The sequence below is a fragment of the Mirounga leonina genome, unplaced genomic scaffold, assembly GCF_011800145.1.
Source record: "Mirounga leonina isolate KUSES-001 unplaced genomic scaffold, KU_Mleo_1.0 Mir_168, whole genome shotgun sequence".
Classification (NCBI taxonomy): Eukaryota; Metazoa; Chordata; class Mammalia; order Carnivora; family Phocidae; genus Mirounga; species Mirounga leonina.
This window is the reverse complement of record NW_023270426.1, coordinates 52,804,362-52,820,039: the sequence shown is the minus strand read 5'-3', so window position 1 is coordinate 52,820,039 and position 15,678 is coordinate 52,804,362. Positions and strand designations below refer to the sequence as shown.

Sequence of the window (15,678 nt, the reverse complement as noted above, 5' to 3'; positions counted from 1 at the left end):
CCCAATGACAAACTCTCTGTTCCCCGAGTAACTCCTTCTTTGAACAGGTACAAACCACAAAGACCAAAGAAGAAAATGACCTGAACATTCTCGCAGCATCTAAAGAGTTACATAAACTCATAGTTGATTTCTTCTGTGTTCTATATAAGGAGTTGTATCACAGACTCCAGCTCCACACAAGGAGAGAAGCATTACTCTAAAAAACCAACTGGTCATGAGGATGACTATGTAAGTTTCAGACAGATGTTTAAAAAGAGAGAGAGAAAGAAAGAAGCCAGATGGGAGTATTAAAGGCAGGAACAAAATTAAGCCCAAGATTACCCAGGAAGATAAAAGATGACTAGGAGAATAACAGCTAGGGCCGACCGGAGTCGGAGCACAGCCGGCCAGCCCGTGCAGACGGACGTGGCTCAGACTTGGCTCCAACCCAAAACAAGCACAAAGTACCCAGATCCAGAGTGGCCAGGGAATGAACTGTGTGCTAAGCAACTGAATCATCACATGTTACAATAATGTCTACAGTCCATTCTGAGGAAGAATGCTTTCAGAATAAGGAGATATCTCATATTGTTGAGCAGGATGAACCCCATACACTCTTGCCCAGAGGCAAGAGACAAGACAACAGTGAATAAAATACAACTTTGACACACACACCCCAGACTGTTTTCAATAAAATTTCAAAGGAAGTAAAATATGTAAAGAAAACACAATTTTAAATTTTCACTGCCCCCCCCCCAAAAAACTAGATCAAAGGGTTTCTATTGTAGAGTTTCAAAAATGTGAGTCCCACTTAAACATCTTCTGGCCTGAATGAACCTATCCCATAATAATCAGTGTGTCCTAGAGGTCAAGCCTCTGATGTCTTAAGGCACATCAGCTACCAAAAATCCCTCAGCTATGAACCTGAATGGTGTTTGTTTCCAGCTTGTCTTCTCCTGGGGCTAAGATTTAAGAATAAGTGCTAATTTACCTAATCGGTTTACTTGCTGCATGCAACACAGAAACACCACAGATCTTGCTGACTGTGACCAGTATCTAATATGTTCCTCGGCAGTGAACAAGGGAGGACCCAGCTGGAAAGGATCCCTCAGGTCCAGCCAGAGGCTCTCTCCGTGAAGATCCATCCTCACTGGTCCCAGCTTACCCACCATCCTGCAAGACTTCCTTCCTTTGACTCTGACTCAAATTAAACTTGAACAAGTGGTGAGCACCAAATTAAACTTGAACAAGTGGTGAGCACCCTCCTGAATGTCAGTGAAAAGATTAAAGCCCCAAAGAGGAAGAAAAGAAAAGAGATGGTGGTGAGAAGCTACTGCCTCTGGTTCTGAGTGGATTGCAAGATGGTGTTTTACCCAAAAAAAAATGGTCCCCCAGAACAAAGATAAGATCACCCAGCCCAGTGCTTCTTGAATCACCTGCAGATCTTATTTCTATGTATATTCAGACTTGGGAGGTCTGAGGTGAACCCAAGAGTCTTCATTACTAATAAGCTCCCAGGGGCTGTCTATGTTGCTGGCCCATGAGCTACACTCAAGAATCAAGTATCAAGTTCTTAAGAGTCCTTGATTAAAAATTCAGATTTCTAGCCTCCACTCTGGCCAATTGAAGCTATGGAAATCAGCACTTTTTGAATACCTCTGATTCTGATGATTCTTACACTAAATTTTTAGGACGTTTCATTCTCACACCCTGCCTGCTCTCTGCCACCACTGGGAGAGTGGCACCTAAGTCTACAGCCAGAGTAGCCAAGGTGGGAAGGGAGGAGGTGTTTTCCACATCCAGGAAGTTTGGATAGTGGCTCAAGAATATAATCAGCAAGCTAAGCTAAGCTACTTTCCCCCTCTTGACTACTGATTTTTATTCAGCTGCTAGTAAGTGATTTTTACCTGGTGGTGGGGGTGGAGATGGGAGTTTTATTTGGTACGTCAAGGAACGAAGTGAAAATACTGGGGTGGTGGAGTGCCTGGGTGGCTCAGTCAGTTGAGCGTCTGACTCTTGGTTTCAGCTCAGGTCATGATCTCAGGGTCATGGGATTGGGCCCAAGTCGGGCTCCATGCTCAGGGTGGAGTCTGCTTGGGATTCTCTCCCTCTCCCTCTGCTCCTCCCCCTGCTCTCTCTCTCTCTCAAATAAATAAATAAAATCTTAAAAAAAAAAATAGTGGGGTGGTAAGGTGCCACATACTAATTAGGTTGGAGTTTCTCTATATTTTTCAATATTTTCTAATTTTCTACAAGAACATCTATTACTTTTATAATCAGGAAAAGAAAACAAAATTAAAGTCTTTAAACCAGAAGTTGCCACATCCTTAAGAAACTGCCACAAAATTTAATAACGTCCTAAAGCAGGAAACTACCTAAAAATGTCCTTCCCTTGAAATTTAGCTTTTATACACACTCTAACTCGATTTTCTGATTCTTGAACTTTACCTCTGGATTTTATTTACTAAACTTTTTGTCTACTTCCTGTTTCTTCTTTTGCCAACTAAGCAGGCTGATTTTAGACACGTAAATAAATGTACCTATTTTTTTTCCATAAGAAATTTTTCAGACCTAGCTACCATTGGATATGCCTGGTATTTTCTTTCTTTGGGTTTTCAGGTGTTTATTTTTACTAAACTGCATTTATTTTAACTAAAATAAATTTCCCACACCATCTGTCCCCCAGAGGTAAACACTCCTTACCATTCTGATTTCCTCTGTTGTTTATCTCTTTCTTTTTTTTAACTTATCAAAGATAAGCTTACGGAAAATGAGCACTTAGCTCACTTCTTTCATTCCTCTCCCATCTTCCCTACATGCTATTGCTGTTGTTATTATCATTATTAATTATTCTACTGGTCACTTTTGAAAATTTTAAAGATTTTTAAACCTGTTTCTTATTCTGCCAACTTCTGAAATGATCTAGTGACTTCTCACTGGGTCAAATGATGAAGGTATTAGCCCCTTACTCTTTCCTTCACTTCTCCCTCCTCTCTCTTCTAAATCCTGTTACCTAAACCTTTATTTTTACAATTTATATTCTGTACAACCATACTTGTCTTTAATGTTTTGGGTAAAGATTCTAAAAATTAAAAACCAATAAACAGTATTTATGTCATTGTAACTACCTAAATATTACTTACTGCAAAGCCAAGAAATACACTAGCTTATCTTTACTTCTCAACAAGTCCTATGTCACTACACTGGGTGACTCCAAAGACAGCACTCCTGCCTCACCCTCAAACGGATTCTTTTATGATGTGGTCTTCATTGTTCAAATCCTGTTACATTTCTTTTTGCTTCGTATTTGGAACATGACTTTCTTGTATTTTTTGTGTCTGATTTGGTTTGGAGGACAGAGAGGATGAGATGTTTAATTGTCTTGTTTTCTCCTTGTAAATAGAAGACATATATGCTTCTACCAAATCCTGAAATTTACCCTCAACCATATAACAAAATTTACTTTGCCCAAGGGATACTTCTTCTATTGATCTGGACAACTCATGACCTGGAGGCCTCATCCTGGGCTCTCCTACACTGAACATCTGGCTGAGGTAACACGTCTTCTTTCTCAGCTCTCTCCCTCATTTTGCTATCACAGAAATGTCTTCAAAAAGAATATGCATGGTGGGCAAATTTTCTGAATTCTTCCATGTCTGAATATGTCTTTATTCTACCCTAATACTTGATTCATAGATTGGCCATGAAACTTTTCTGTCAAAATAACTTTTTCTCAGAATTTTGAAAGCATTACTCTATTGTATTCAAACACCCCGTGTGACTGAGCAGATGCCTAATACCAGTCTGATTCTCCATCCTTTTTAGGTGAGGTTTTTCTTTTGTAAAACTTAAGATATTATCAGTATCCCAAATGTTCTGAAATTTCATAAGAACATGCCCATGTGGGTATTTTTAGTCATCTTTTGAAGCACTTGATGAATTCTCTTAATCAATGATCTGGGAATTTTTCCTTTATTCTTTTGTTCGTTTCTTCCTCTCTCTTTCCTCTGCTTTTCATTTCTGGGATTCCTACTAATCTGATTTTAGATCTTCTAGATTTATCATATCTTGTCTGTCACACTTTGGTGACTCTATTTTTGCTTGATGGTCTTAGAGTTTTACTTTTCAGCAGTCATTTGGAATCTGTAAGATTCATTTCTCATTTTCCATATTCTTTTTTCAAGGGATCCTGCTTTTGTTTTATGGATGTAATATCTTCTCAAAGTTCGCCAATATTGATAGAAAAAAAAAATTTTTAAGTTCTCTTCTAGGGGGTGGGGGATGGGCAAAATAGGGGAAGGAGATTTAAAGGTATAAACTTTCAGTTATAAAATAAATAAGACACAGGAATGCAATGTACAGCATAGGGAATGTAGTTAATACTGCAATAACTATGTATGCCATGTATGGTGACAGATGGTAGCTAAGTCTATTATGATGATCACTTTGTAATGTACATAAATGTTGAATCACTACGCTGTACACCTAAAACTAATAAAATATTGTATGTCAACTAGACTTTGATTTAAAAAAAAAAAAGTTCTCTTTTGTTCCCTAAATTACCTCTACTTCTCCAGGGCCAATATATATTGTTATATATTTTATATGTATTTAACACATATTTTTATTAATATTTCCTTATCTTATCTTGATTTTTTTCAAAACCACTCTTTTTCCTCTACTATCTGGTATCTTGGATATCCATTCACATTTAAGAACAAAGGTCTGGGTTTATTATTCTAGATAACTGATTGAGGTTGCCTCTGTACTATTTTTAGGTGTCTTCCCCTGAGTGGGAAGAATGACCACAAACTATGTAATCATGGGCTGGGGAGTCTTTAAGTGTTGAGTGGACAGGAAGGAACTAGAGTGAGGACAGTGGTAGAAGTCTCAGTTTTCTCCAAACCGTTTAAGTTCTGCAGAGCACTGCTTGCCAAACTCTTTTACATCATCAAATATATGGGGGGGGATTTATTGGGGTACTTGGACTGCTTTCAGCCAGAGAAGATCCACCAGCAGGTCTAGCTGCTCTGCAGCCCTCAGGCCTCCGAGCTGCTGTACATATGGAGGTACAGGAGGATGCACCTTCTGCGTTACATTGACCAACCTTCAAACCATCACTTCAGTTTTCTGCAGTCCATGATTGCCAGCTGGGGCCCAAACATCTTTTTCATTTCCCATACGCCCACCAGTCAGCTACTTACTCCATACTGTCTCCTTCAGTTCTCTGTGTTCTATCTTCCAGAAATTTGTTAAACTCTCATCTTCTTATGACCTCTGCCTCTCTTTCTCCTGGTTGTTATGAATTTCTAGCCCAACCACTTTGCTGTGATCTCGATGGAATTACAGAAGGAGGGCAGGTAAATAAATATGCTTGATTTGCCCTCTTGAAATCCTGGACCCAGGTACACTAGATTGCAGACAACCAGAATAACTCTTCCTATTCTGCTTTCTCCATGTTTTGCTTCTTTTTAAGAAAGATATTATCCTTTAGTTAACAAAGACTTAAATCATGAAATTATCCTTACTTCCTCCTTAACTTTGATCCCGACATCTAGTCAGCTGTTGAATACTATTATACCCTGGCAAGAAGTCTAAAACCTGTCTCCCGTTTAACATTCCCATTGCTCATGCAGAAAGTGTAGATTGATAAGAGGCTAATTACAAACTTAGTACAAACTATGCAAGGTGTGGATGTGTTACCTAACCTTATTGTAAAAATCATTTTGCAATATATACATATATCAAATCATCTTAAAATTACACAAAAGCTATATGTCAATTATATGTCAAGCTAGGGGGAGAAAAGAACTTAGTAGTTCTGACCCTCACAGACCCACCCGCACCACAGTGACAGCTCCCAAGTGTTCTTCTCTCCTATAACTTCCTCTTTCTGATTCATCACACCCATTGTTCACCTTTCCTAGTAATTCCCCCAGGGTATGGTTCTTATCATTCACCATATGTATCAACCACCAGGACATGAAGCCCTGGAAGTACTTCTGAGAACTTCAGGGGAGGTCTTTTTTAAGTTCCACCTTCTCCCCAACCATTCCTGGTTAAGAAATAAAAGTTGCTGCATAAGTAAATAGTATGAAAGTATGGGGAAAAAAAAAAAAAAAAAAAAAAAAGCAACATTGGGAATCCCTGGAAAGAATAAAGTGCAAGCTTCTCAGCTTGGCATTAAAGCTCTTCCATGTCCAGGCCTCATTCCACATTTCTGCCCTTACCTCTCACTCCTCCTTATGCTCTTTGGATTATATCCAAGCTAAACTACTTTCTAGGCCTTAATTTGTGCTGCAATTTCCTACTCCTGTGCCCTTGGTTTTCCTACTTAAAAAGCATGTTCCCCTCATGGAGGGAAGGTGTTGTCAAAATTCCTTCCATCTTGCAAGGACCAACTGAAATGCCTGCCCTCTCCTGAAATATTCCTTAATCCTCCCAGCTAGAAGTAATTTCTCTTCCCCTGTTTTATCTTCATACTTGGTACACACTTCTCTTACTTATAACACTTGTCATATTCTGACTTAGTCAATAGCCATTTGTGTGCATGTATTTTCTCCTGTATAATAGACCAGAAGTTGCTTGAGGACAGAAGTCATCATTGTTAATTTTTTTACTTTCTTAAAACACTTAGCACAGCATCTCTTATGAAGAGCCAATGCTCAACAAATGTACTGTGAGTGGAGGTAGATAAACCTGGTGAGAAATGACCACTGTAACCCTCAATAACTTTTCATTGCTCAAATTTATTACCTTTACATTCCAAGTTCTCCACAATGTATCTCCAACTTACCTTCTCCTGTTCTTCTCCTACAGGAATCTTGATTCAAGCTAAAAGATTCTATTCACAGACTACCAACCTGGTCAGCATGTTTGTGTCCATCCTGTCTACCACATTTATGATCTTTATGAATAGGTTCAAGTGTTTCCCTATAAATCTATTTGGTACCATTCAACCCACAATGCTCTTTCCATCTGCTGATCTCATTTGGCTATGTTCCCATCAACTGTAATTTTTTTCCTGTTACTTAAATTTAATAATATTAAATACCTTCCCTAGCTAAATGTTTCTTTTTATTTGCCACAGTACTTTGCATATGACAGGACTTAGGAAATATTTGATTTATTGAAGTTTTTATCATTCATTTAATCAGAGTAATATCATTCTAATATAGCCAACAATGTTAATTACATTATTTTAAATTATGATTTAGTATTTTCAACTATAATTATTAGCATAAACTATATTAATGAAGAACATTACACAAATATATTTGCTAATTGATTATTTTAATATATTTAAAATAAGTCTTTTAGGGGTGCCCGGGTGCCTCAGTTAAGTGACTGCCTTTGGTTCAGGTCATGATCCTAGGGTCCTGGGATCAAGCCCCTGTCTGGGCTCCCTGCTCAGCGTGGAGCCTGCTTCTCCCTCTCTCTCTCTCCCTCCCCCTCCTCACTCCCCCTCATGCTCTCGCTCTCTCTCAAATAAATAAAATCTTTAAAAAAAATAGGTTAGGGGCACCTGCGTGGCTCATTCGTTAAGCGTCTGCCTTCGGCTCAGGTCATGATCCCAGGATCCTGGGATCAAGCCCCGCATCGGGCTCTCTGCTGGGCAGGAAGCCTGCTTCTCCCTCTCCCACAGTCCCTGCTTGTGTTCCTGCTCTCGCTATGTCTCTCTCTGTCAAATAAATAAATAAAATATTTTTTAAAAAAATTAAATTAAATAGGTTATATTATATATCATGTTTATACTATATATGTGCTTTGCTTATATGCCATAATTCATTCCAGATATATATAAATTATTATCAACTTCAAATCAGTAGCCTATTATACAATTAAAGTTTGTTTGTAAAATAAATAACAGAGAAATCTTTCCTCAATATATTCCTATAAATTTTTATGGAAATAATTTTAAAGCTAATCTGAATTCATTCCAGCAGAAAGATTCCATACAGAGGAACAAAACTGCACTACAAAATCAAGATACAAGTATGTTGCTACATACTTTCAGGATACTCAGGAGTCATGTCACCTCATCAAAAACAAGCTACTTATTCTTGTTTATTTATTTTCCAGAATTGTACTTCTATCTTACAAATGTATTTCTACTTTGTCTTAACTATCTTTCTTTTATAACATCCTATCATATTGTGTAAGTTAGAAATCCTTTTAAAAATTACTTGAACTATGTTCTAATAAAATATAAATATGCAAATGGATTATTAATACAAAGACAGAAAAAGTCACATAGTAGGGAGACAGTTTTGTAGAGAATTAATGTACTAGAAAACCTACCCTAAGGATAGGATACCACTAGATTCCAAAGGAAACTTTCAACAGCAGCCAGAAAGAAAAAGTGTATGTTATGTAGTTTTCATCATGTGATAGTTATTTTTCTTATAGAAGTATCATTTTCATCGAAGTATCATTTTCATAGAAGTATTAGGTTCCTCAGTGAATCCTAGAAGAATGATGGCATCATGTAAGAAAAAAAAATCTGAAAGAAAATTTGATTTGGAAGGTTAACAGCAGGGTCATTTGAAACAAGTCAAGTATAATGAAGGGCAAGCAGAAGCACACAGTATGGGAAATCTCTGGACTCTATGAGATTTACAATATCTTATTTTCACTTCTTTTTTCCTTCCAGAGTATATGTGACTCACTGACTTATCTCCACAGGGCGAATGTGAGAGACCAGACCCTGAAGACAGGATCCTTGATGTTTCTGAACTTAGGATTCCTATTAGAAAAACTGTGAGCTAAAATTAAAGTGCAGTATTTTTTTTTTTTTTTGGTACAAACACAGGTAGTCCAATTATACTACAGAAATACAGGCTTTCTGAAATATAGTCCATATTCACTACGGCATCAAGCAGCACAGAAATAAGACAGAGACTGCCCGTGCATTTGAAGTTGCCCCCTGACCTTGCAACATTGAGAGGTGAACAGCTACCTACAGCCCCTCTGGGCAGCAGGGGGGCACTGCTTCCCAACCAAAATCCACCCCCTCCCCTCCCCTCCTATGCTTTCCACTCCCAGGCAAGACAGCTTCCTTCAGCTGAATATAAACCCAAAATCTAATCCACAGGTCAGAGAGGTTGGCCAAAATTTCCCTTTGGAAAGAAAAAAAATAATAACAAGGAGGCAGAAAGAAAAATAATAGCTCTGTTACTGCCCCAGACAATGTTCTCGAGCAAAGAAACTGACTCACAGTCGAACAACTTCCTGCATGAAATTTTTCCACAAGATAGCAGTGATGCCACAGAATCAAAAAAGAGAAAGAAAGGAAGAAAGAGAAAAGAAAAGAAAGAAAAGGAAAGAAAAGAAAAGGAAGGAAGAAAGAAGGAAAATCTATGTCTTGGGGTTCCACAACTCCATCTCTTCTGCCTAACATCTCTGTGAACCTGACGACTCATCATTTTACTGTCATATCTAATGTCTTAATCACTTTGTTGAAAGAGGATATGGAGGGCAGAGCCTTGCCTGAAATGATGATTTCCCAAATAGCTTCACCAGAACATAACCAATATTCTCAATGCAAACAGATGGGCTCATCCACACTGCCCTGGGGTGAGAAGAACAATCTACAGAAGGAAAGTTACTGTGTTGGGTCCTCAGATCTTGTGCAGGCAGCATCTCATAAATACGTTAATGCTGAAGTCACTATGTAGGCTGAGAAAAAGCAAGAAAAAATAGTCAAAATGACCCCAAAACATCATGACTGATAAACGGAGGAGATAATAAGAAAACATCCAATAGGCATGCAAGCACATTTAGACAGCATCAGTTAGGTTGAAAGGCTCCAGCTGGAAAAGGTCAGAGGTTAAGAGCCCTCAATTTAGTAACACTGGGTGTGTGGGACCAAAGGGATCTTCCAAGAGAAGGGGGTCCGTGCTCAGCTTGGCAGACCACAGGAGCTTTGAGGAAACCATCAGGGAGACTCAGAAGGAGTTCAGGGAAGGAGGCTGGCTTGGGGGTGACCACACACTCAGACCCAGGAGGACAGGAATGAGACCTGGCACAGAAGCCCGAGATGAAGCCAAAGTGAGTCAAAGTCTGGAGCATAGCGTGGATTAGGTGAAGAGAGAGCTACCATTGAATGAGAAAAGAATTTGAAAGATAAATGTGGTCAGAGAGGCAGATAACTTTTGTAAGAGCATTCCAGAATGAGCAGATGAGAAAAGCAGTTTGAATAAGGAGGGAAATATCTGTTTATTTCCATGGGCAATTGTAAGCTTAAAAGGCAACGTTGGAGATTTTTAGCCTTAAATAGACAAATGGTATACTATTTTCTAGTCAACCAACAAATATAACCTGGTATCTGGAATACAATTCAGCATGCAATTCCCAGAATAAATTATGTCGACCTGGCTGTATTTTTCCAGCCTTAAGAAAGGCTGTGTGTGTTGGTCCCTCCAGAAGGGCACGGAAAGTTTTACCAACTCTCAGCCTCCTGCTTCTCCCTCACTGCCCAGTGTTAGATGACATCTCTGGCGGTCCCCAACATGTATCCTAAAGCTCCAGCACTGGGGCTCATCACTCTACCCCCGCACACAAGTCGGCCTTCCCACAGACAGGATTCTGTCAGGTCTGGCTCTCTTCCTGGGAAGCCAATGGTGCATGACTAGTTTTCTTAGCACCTGATGGAAACTACACCATCCCAAAGGACAAACGCAAATGGGAAGGAATCACATGTACAGGCTTTACACACTTGACACCATATCAAACATAGAAAATATCTCCCAGTTTCATCATTTTCCTTGAGTTTCATGCTATTATATACCTCAATTCTATTTGAAGAAAACATATTAATAAAAAATGTCCTACTTCAAAAACCAACAAATTACTTTGATGCTACTTCAAATTCTGTGTTTTTAGTTCTCCCACATTTTTGCCTTGATCCCTGGATAAGAAACCAATATATCAGAGTGAATACCTAGTTTATGTTTATCATTGTTATCTTTATGAGAAGATGTTAACCTTTCCCCTTTGAGATAGCAGAATCAGTCATCCTCAGATCAAACAAAATGAACTAAGAAACATCTGAGACACAGAAGGTTCATCTCTGTGATGTTGGTTTTTGGTGGCCCTATCCAGCTTTGCAAAACTTACCCACCCCACCCCACCCCACCCCCAAGGCATTCAGAAATTATTTTATTTGCTCTTATTCATCAGCAAAGGAAAAGTAGCAAACCCCAGAGCCAATGATTATTCATCCCACTCTGTGATAACCTTGACCCTAGTAAAGCCAACATCTGTCTTGTGTTTGGGGTGGATAACGGCCAACCGAGGATCAGAAAACAACAGTTTCCCTGGTCAGATGTAAACCTTGCCCAGCATGTTGACTTTATAAACCACCCTGTAAGCTCAGTAAATTTAATTGGTAGATAGGGTTGTCTTTCCTTGGCTCACTTCCCACTGATTCATATTACCGCCATGAGCACACATATGATCAGACATATACTAACAAGGCTCTGTCTAGACAGGCAGAGAAGGTTTTTCTTCCCCACCCTACCCCACCCCCCCCAGAATTAGGCATGAAAATATGCTACTTGTGAATAGGACAAATGTTTACATAAATCATACTGGGAAAATAAATACTGTTCTTAAATACTTCTAGTGGAGATACTCTAGAAAGAATTAGTTAGGTATGGGAGCTACCATATTAGTTTGTTCCCTATGTACTTCAAAGTTGTTTGAGCCAACAAGAGGGAAGGCAGCAGTATGTTAAGAAATGTGAATAGCAGGACTATAAATCAGTGCTCCTGACAGGTTGATTCCATCTAGCTTTGCTTCAACCAACATTCAACCTCAATTTATGGTGGTGAGGAGGAATTAAGCATGGTTAATAGTGTTGTAAATGACCCTGGCCATTCCTACAATGTGGTATGAAAAATTATAAAAGGCACTTTTAAAAATTACTTTGAAAATCTCAAGTGAGGTATATCATGTAGAAAAATCTGTTATTCCAAATCTAAGATTCTTAATGTTTTCCTAAGAGAATTTTTTAAAAGCACCACTTCAAATAAACAAAACAAAACAAACAAAACTTTAAATAAATCCTAACACAGAGGGGAACCCTCCTACACTGTTGGTGGGAATGCAAGCTGGTGCAGCCACTCTGGAAAACAGTATGGAGGTTCCTCAAAAAGTTGAAAATAGAGCTACCATACGATCCAGCAATTGCACTCCTGGGTATTTACCCCAAAGATACAAATGTAGGGATCCTAAGGGGTACGTGCACCCCGATGTTTATAGCAGCAATGTCCACAATAGCCAAACTGTGGAAAGAGCCAAGATGTCCATCGAAAGATGAATGGATAAAGAATTGTGGTATATATATACAATGGAATATTATGCAGCCATCAAAAGGAATGAGATCTTGCCATTTGCAATGATGTGGATGGAACTGGAGGGTGTTATGCTGAGCGAAATAAGTCAATCAGAGAAAGACATGTATCATATGACCTCAGTGATATGAGGAATTCTTAATCCCAGGAAACAAACTGAGGGTTGCTGGAGTGGGGAGTGGGGTAGGAGGGATGGGGTGGCTGGGTGATAGACACCGGGGAGGGTATGTGCTACGGTGAGTGCTGTGAATGGTGCAAGACTGTTGAATCACAGATCTGTACCTCTGAAACAAATAAGCAATATATGTTAAGGGAAAAAAAAAAAAAAGATAGCAGGAGGGGAAGAATGAAGGGGGGGAAATCAGAGGGGGAAACGAACCATGAGAGACGATGGATTCTGAAAAACAAACCGAGGGTTCTAGAGGGGAGGGGGGTGGGAGGATGGGTTTGCCTGGTGATGGGTATTAAAGAGGGCACATTCTGCATGGAGCACTGGGTGTTATGCACAAACAATGAATCATGGAACACTACATCAAAAACTAATGATGTAATGTATGGTGATTAACATAACAATTAAAAAATTTTTTTAAAAATCCTAACACAGAAATAAAACTACAACCTAACTTTCCCCTAACCACACAGCCCACTCACAACTTTACCCAATGCCTTTTTAATATTTTCTTATACTGAGCAAACTTATGAAACTAAATCTGCTAGAGAAGACCAAACTCATAAGGTTTCCTATAAGTAACCCAATATCACCCTTAATTATTATATTATGAATCCATTTATTATCACAAGTAATCAAACCAAATCAATAGCACATTTTCAAAACTCTCCTAAGCAAGAACAGAGGATACAAAAGTCTTATAAAATGTAATCTCTACCCTCAAGGAGCTTCTAATCAGATTATCTACTCCAATTTAATTCTTAAAATAAATATTCTAGAAAACCGAAGTCCAACAGATAACTGTGTGAGATCAAAAAAGGAAGATTTTCATCAGCTGGATGGACAGTAACAACATACATTCCTCTTTTGAAGAGAGGAGCTTCTGCCTGACTCTAACATAAGGTTCCATTGGGGTTGCCAATCACAATATCCATTCCTTCCTGACTCAAACACATGTGACTCAAACTGGGTCAATCATAGCTCTGCCCTTCGATGTCTTTTATATGGAACTAAAAGGACCAACCATAGTCCTGCCCTTCCCATAGTTTGGTTACATTTGCCAATAAATCACCTCCTGGGTAAGCTAGTTGGAGTTGGGCTTCTGTCACTTGGAACAAAAACAAGTCTTAGCTACACCATCAGTTGTTCTCTATCTCCAGAGCACCTAACAACAGAAGTGGTCTTGGACTTCAGCAAGAGTTACCTGATGAATATGACTACTATTTTATGTATAAATTTTGACTGTAAAGGAGCTCAAATGCTAAACTTGCTATAAAGTATGTATGTGGAACCTATCCTGATCTTCAATTATCTTGGACAACTGTCTTGAATAACTTAACACCCAGACACAGGGTGTTACCTGTGTCACCTACACTGGGTGAAAACTATTTGTTCTACAAAGTTTGGACCAGTTGTAATGATACAAAGACCACCTACCCCCTTCAGCAATGCAAATTCCTCTTTCTGCCTTCTCATTTCAAATGCCTTCCACCTACTGTCATCCTGCTACTCCTACACCTCCATACATAAAATGCATTCCAGTGTTACCCATACATACTCTGCCTTTTCACAGCAACCTAGTTAAACAGCTTTTCCCTCCTGGGCATCAACACCAGCTGGACTCCCACCCATTCCTTCTTAGGTTCCTCCCAACTCAGAATGCCTGGTGCCACCATAAGGACCACACTTTGAGAACCATTAGACAATAGGACTTCTAATATTCCTAGCAACATTATTATCTCTACAAAATAGCACATTTTTTTTTCTTTCTCTGCATGTTCTGTGTCTTTTTTGGCAACGAAAGGGACAGATTCTGGAAGTTCTCTCCCCTTCCCATTTTACAGTTACATAAAACAAAAAAAAAAAATGTTCAGTACATGAATATCAACCAAGAATACTGTTTTTTCAGCTGCTTTTCCTTAACCTTGGGATTCCTGGATTGAAATGGGGGGGAGGGAGAATAATTAGATATGATGCTTGAGAAATTGATTCCTAATAGTTTGTGAGGTTGAGGGTATTCGTCATTTCACCCACTAGTCAAGTGTTTCTTCATGGTTTGCTCCACAAAGAAAAGGGTTCTTGGGAGGCAAATCTGTTTGAAATTATTCAGCTCAAACACTGACACTGTGAAATTAGAAAGAAAGAGGTCAAATAACCTTATGGCAAAAGTATCAGTGGATTTCCAGAGTAAAGTGTGCTCTAGCATCATGTAGAGGTTTTAAGATGGCAACAGACTCTAAAGAGACAAAAAGAATTTTAAAAAATAATAAATAAACTGGATTTTCCTTACAGTAGAAAATATCCAAGACCCACCTACACCATTCTCTCTCTATCTTTTATTTTATTATTTTTTTTTTTTTTGCCTTGACCTTCAGCTGCCAACACAGCATTGAAATTACTACAGACACAGTGGAGTTTGGAATCTCCATTAATATTTACATAGTTTGCCACGCAGGCTATGACCCACCCTGATGCTACAGACAGATAAATTCATCTGTCTCCACTGAGGCCTGAGAAGTCTTATTTCACTGGGGAATAAGCATAATTTCTGTACATACGTGATATGATTATCATGTCTAGTTTATTAGTCTGCCTATCTCTTGAGGCTATTTCATAGTAAAAATGTATTCAATAAAACTTTGGAATGACCAAGATTATGTAGCTTTCTCCAAAAGTCTTATTTCCTTCATAACTGTTAATATCACTAAAGTGCAAGTAGGCACAAGACCAACAGGGAACAAGTAACCATTCTGCAAATGTGCATGAAACATAGGCCCACCCTCTAAATGAGGAATGCACTCAACAGCAGCTAGATGCAGAAATGCATTTCCTTCCAGTAGCTCTCCATTCCAACAACAAGTTATTTTGTCCTTCATTGAAAAAAAAATAAGTTGAAAACATTTGCTTTGATCACTTTGCTTAAAAATAAACAAATGGGAATCCACCTTAGTTTTACCAAACAAAGTCTGCAAGGAAGTTCAACCACATGATTTCTAAGGTGTCTTCCAGATCTAAAGTTCAAAATAACATGCAGTGAAATGATAAATCTCTGTGTGGTATAGATGGGTACCAGGGGAAGTCAGGAAAGGTAAGAAAAGGATGGCAAAGTGTTGCCAAATGTGTAGACGTTGGAGCTGCTTACAAATATTTTGTTTTTTCTTCTGGCACAAGGGA

General features: G+C 38.8%; 1 protein-coding gene across 1 annotated transcript in view; it reads right to left on the bottom strand.

Moving 5' to 3' along the window:
- The window catches only part of XRCC4 (X-ray repair cross complementing 4), a 776,985-nt gene extending 768,378 nt beyond the window's left edge, over positions 1-8,607 (bottom strand). The window contains exon 1 of the mRNA XM_035014787.1: positions 8,281-8,607. The gene's annotated coding sequence lies outside the window, so the exon portion shown is untranslated. The remainder of the gene's footprint in view (positions 1-8,280) is intronic.
- Positions 8,608-15,678: the final 7,071 nt, after the last annotated feature.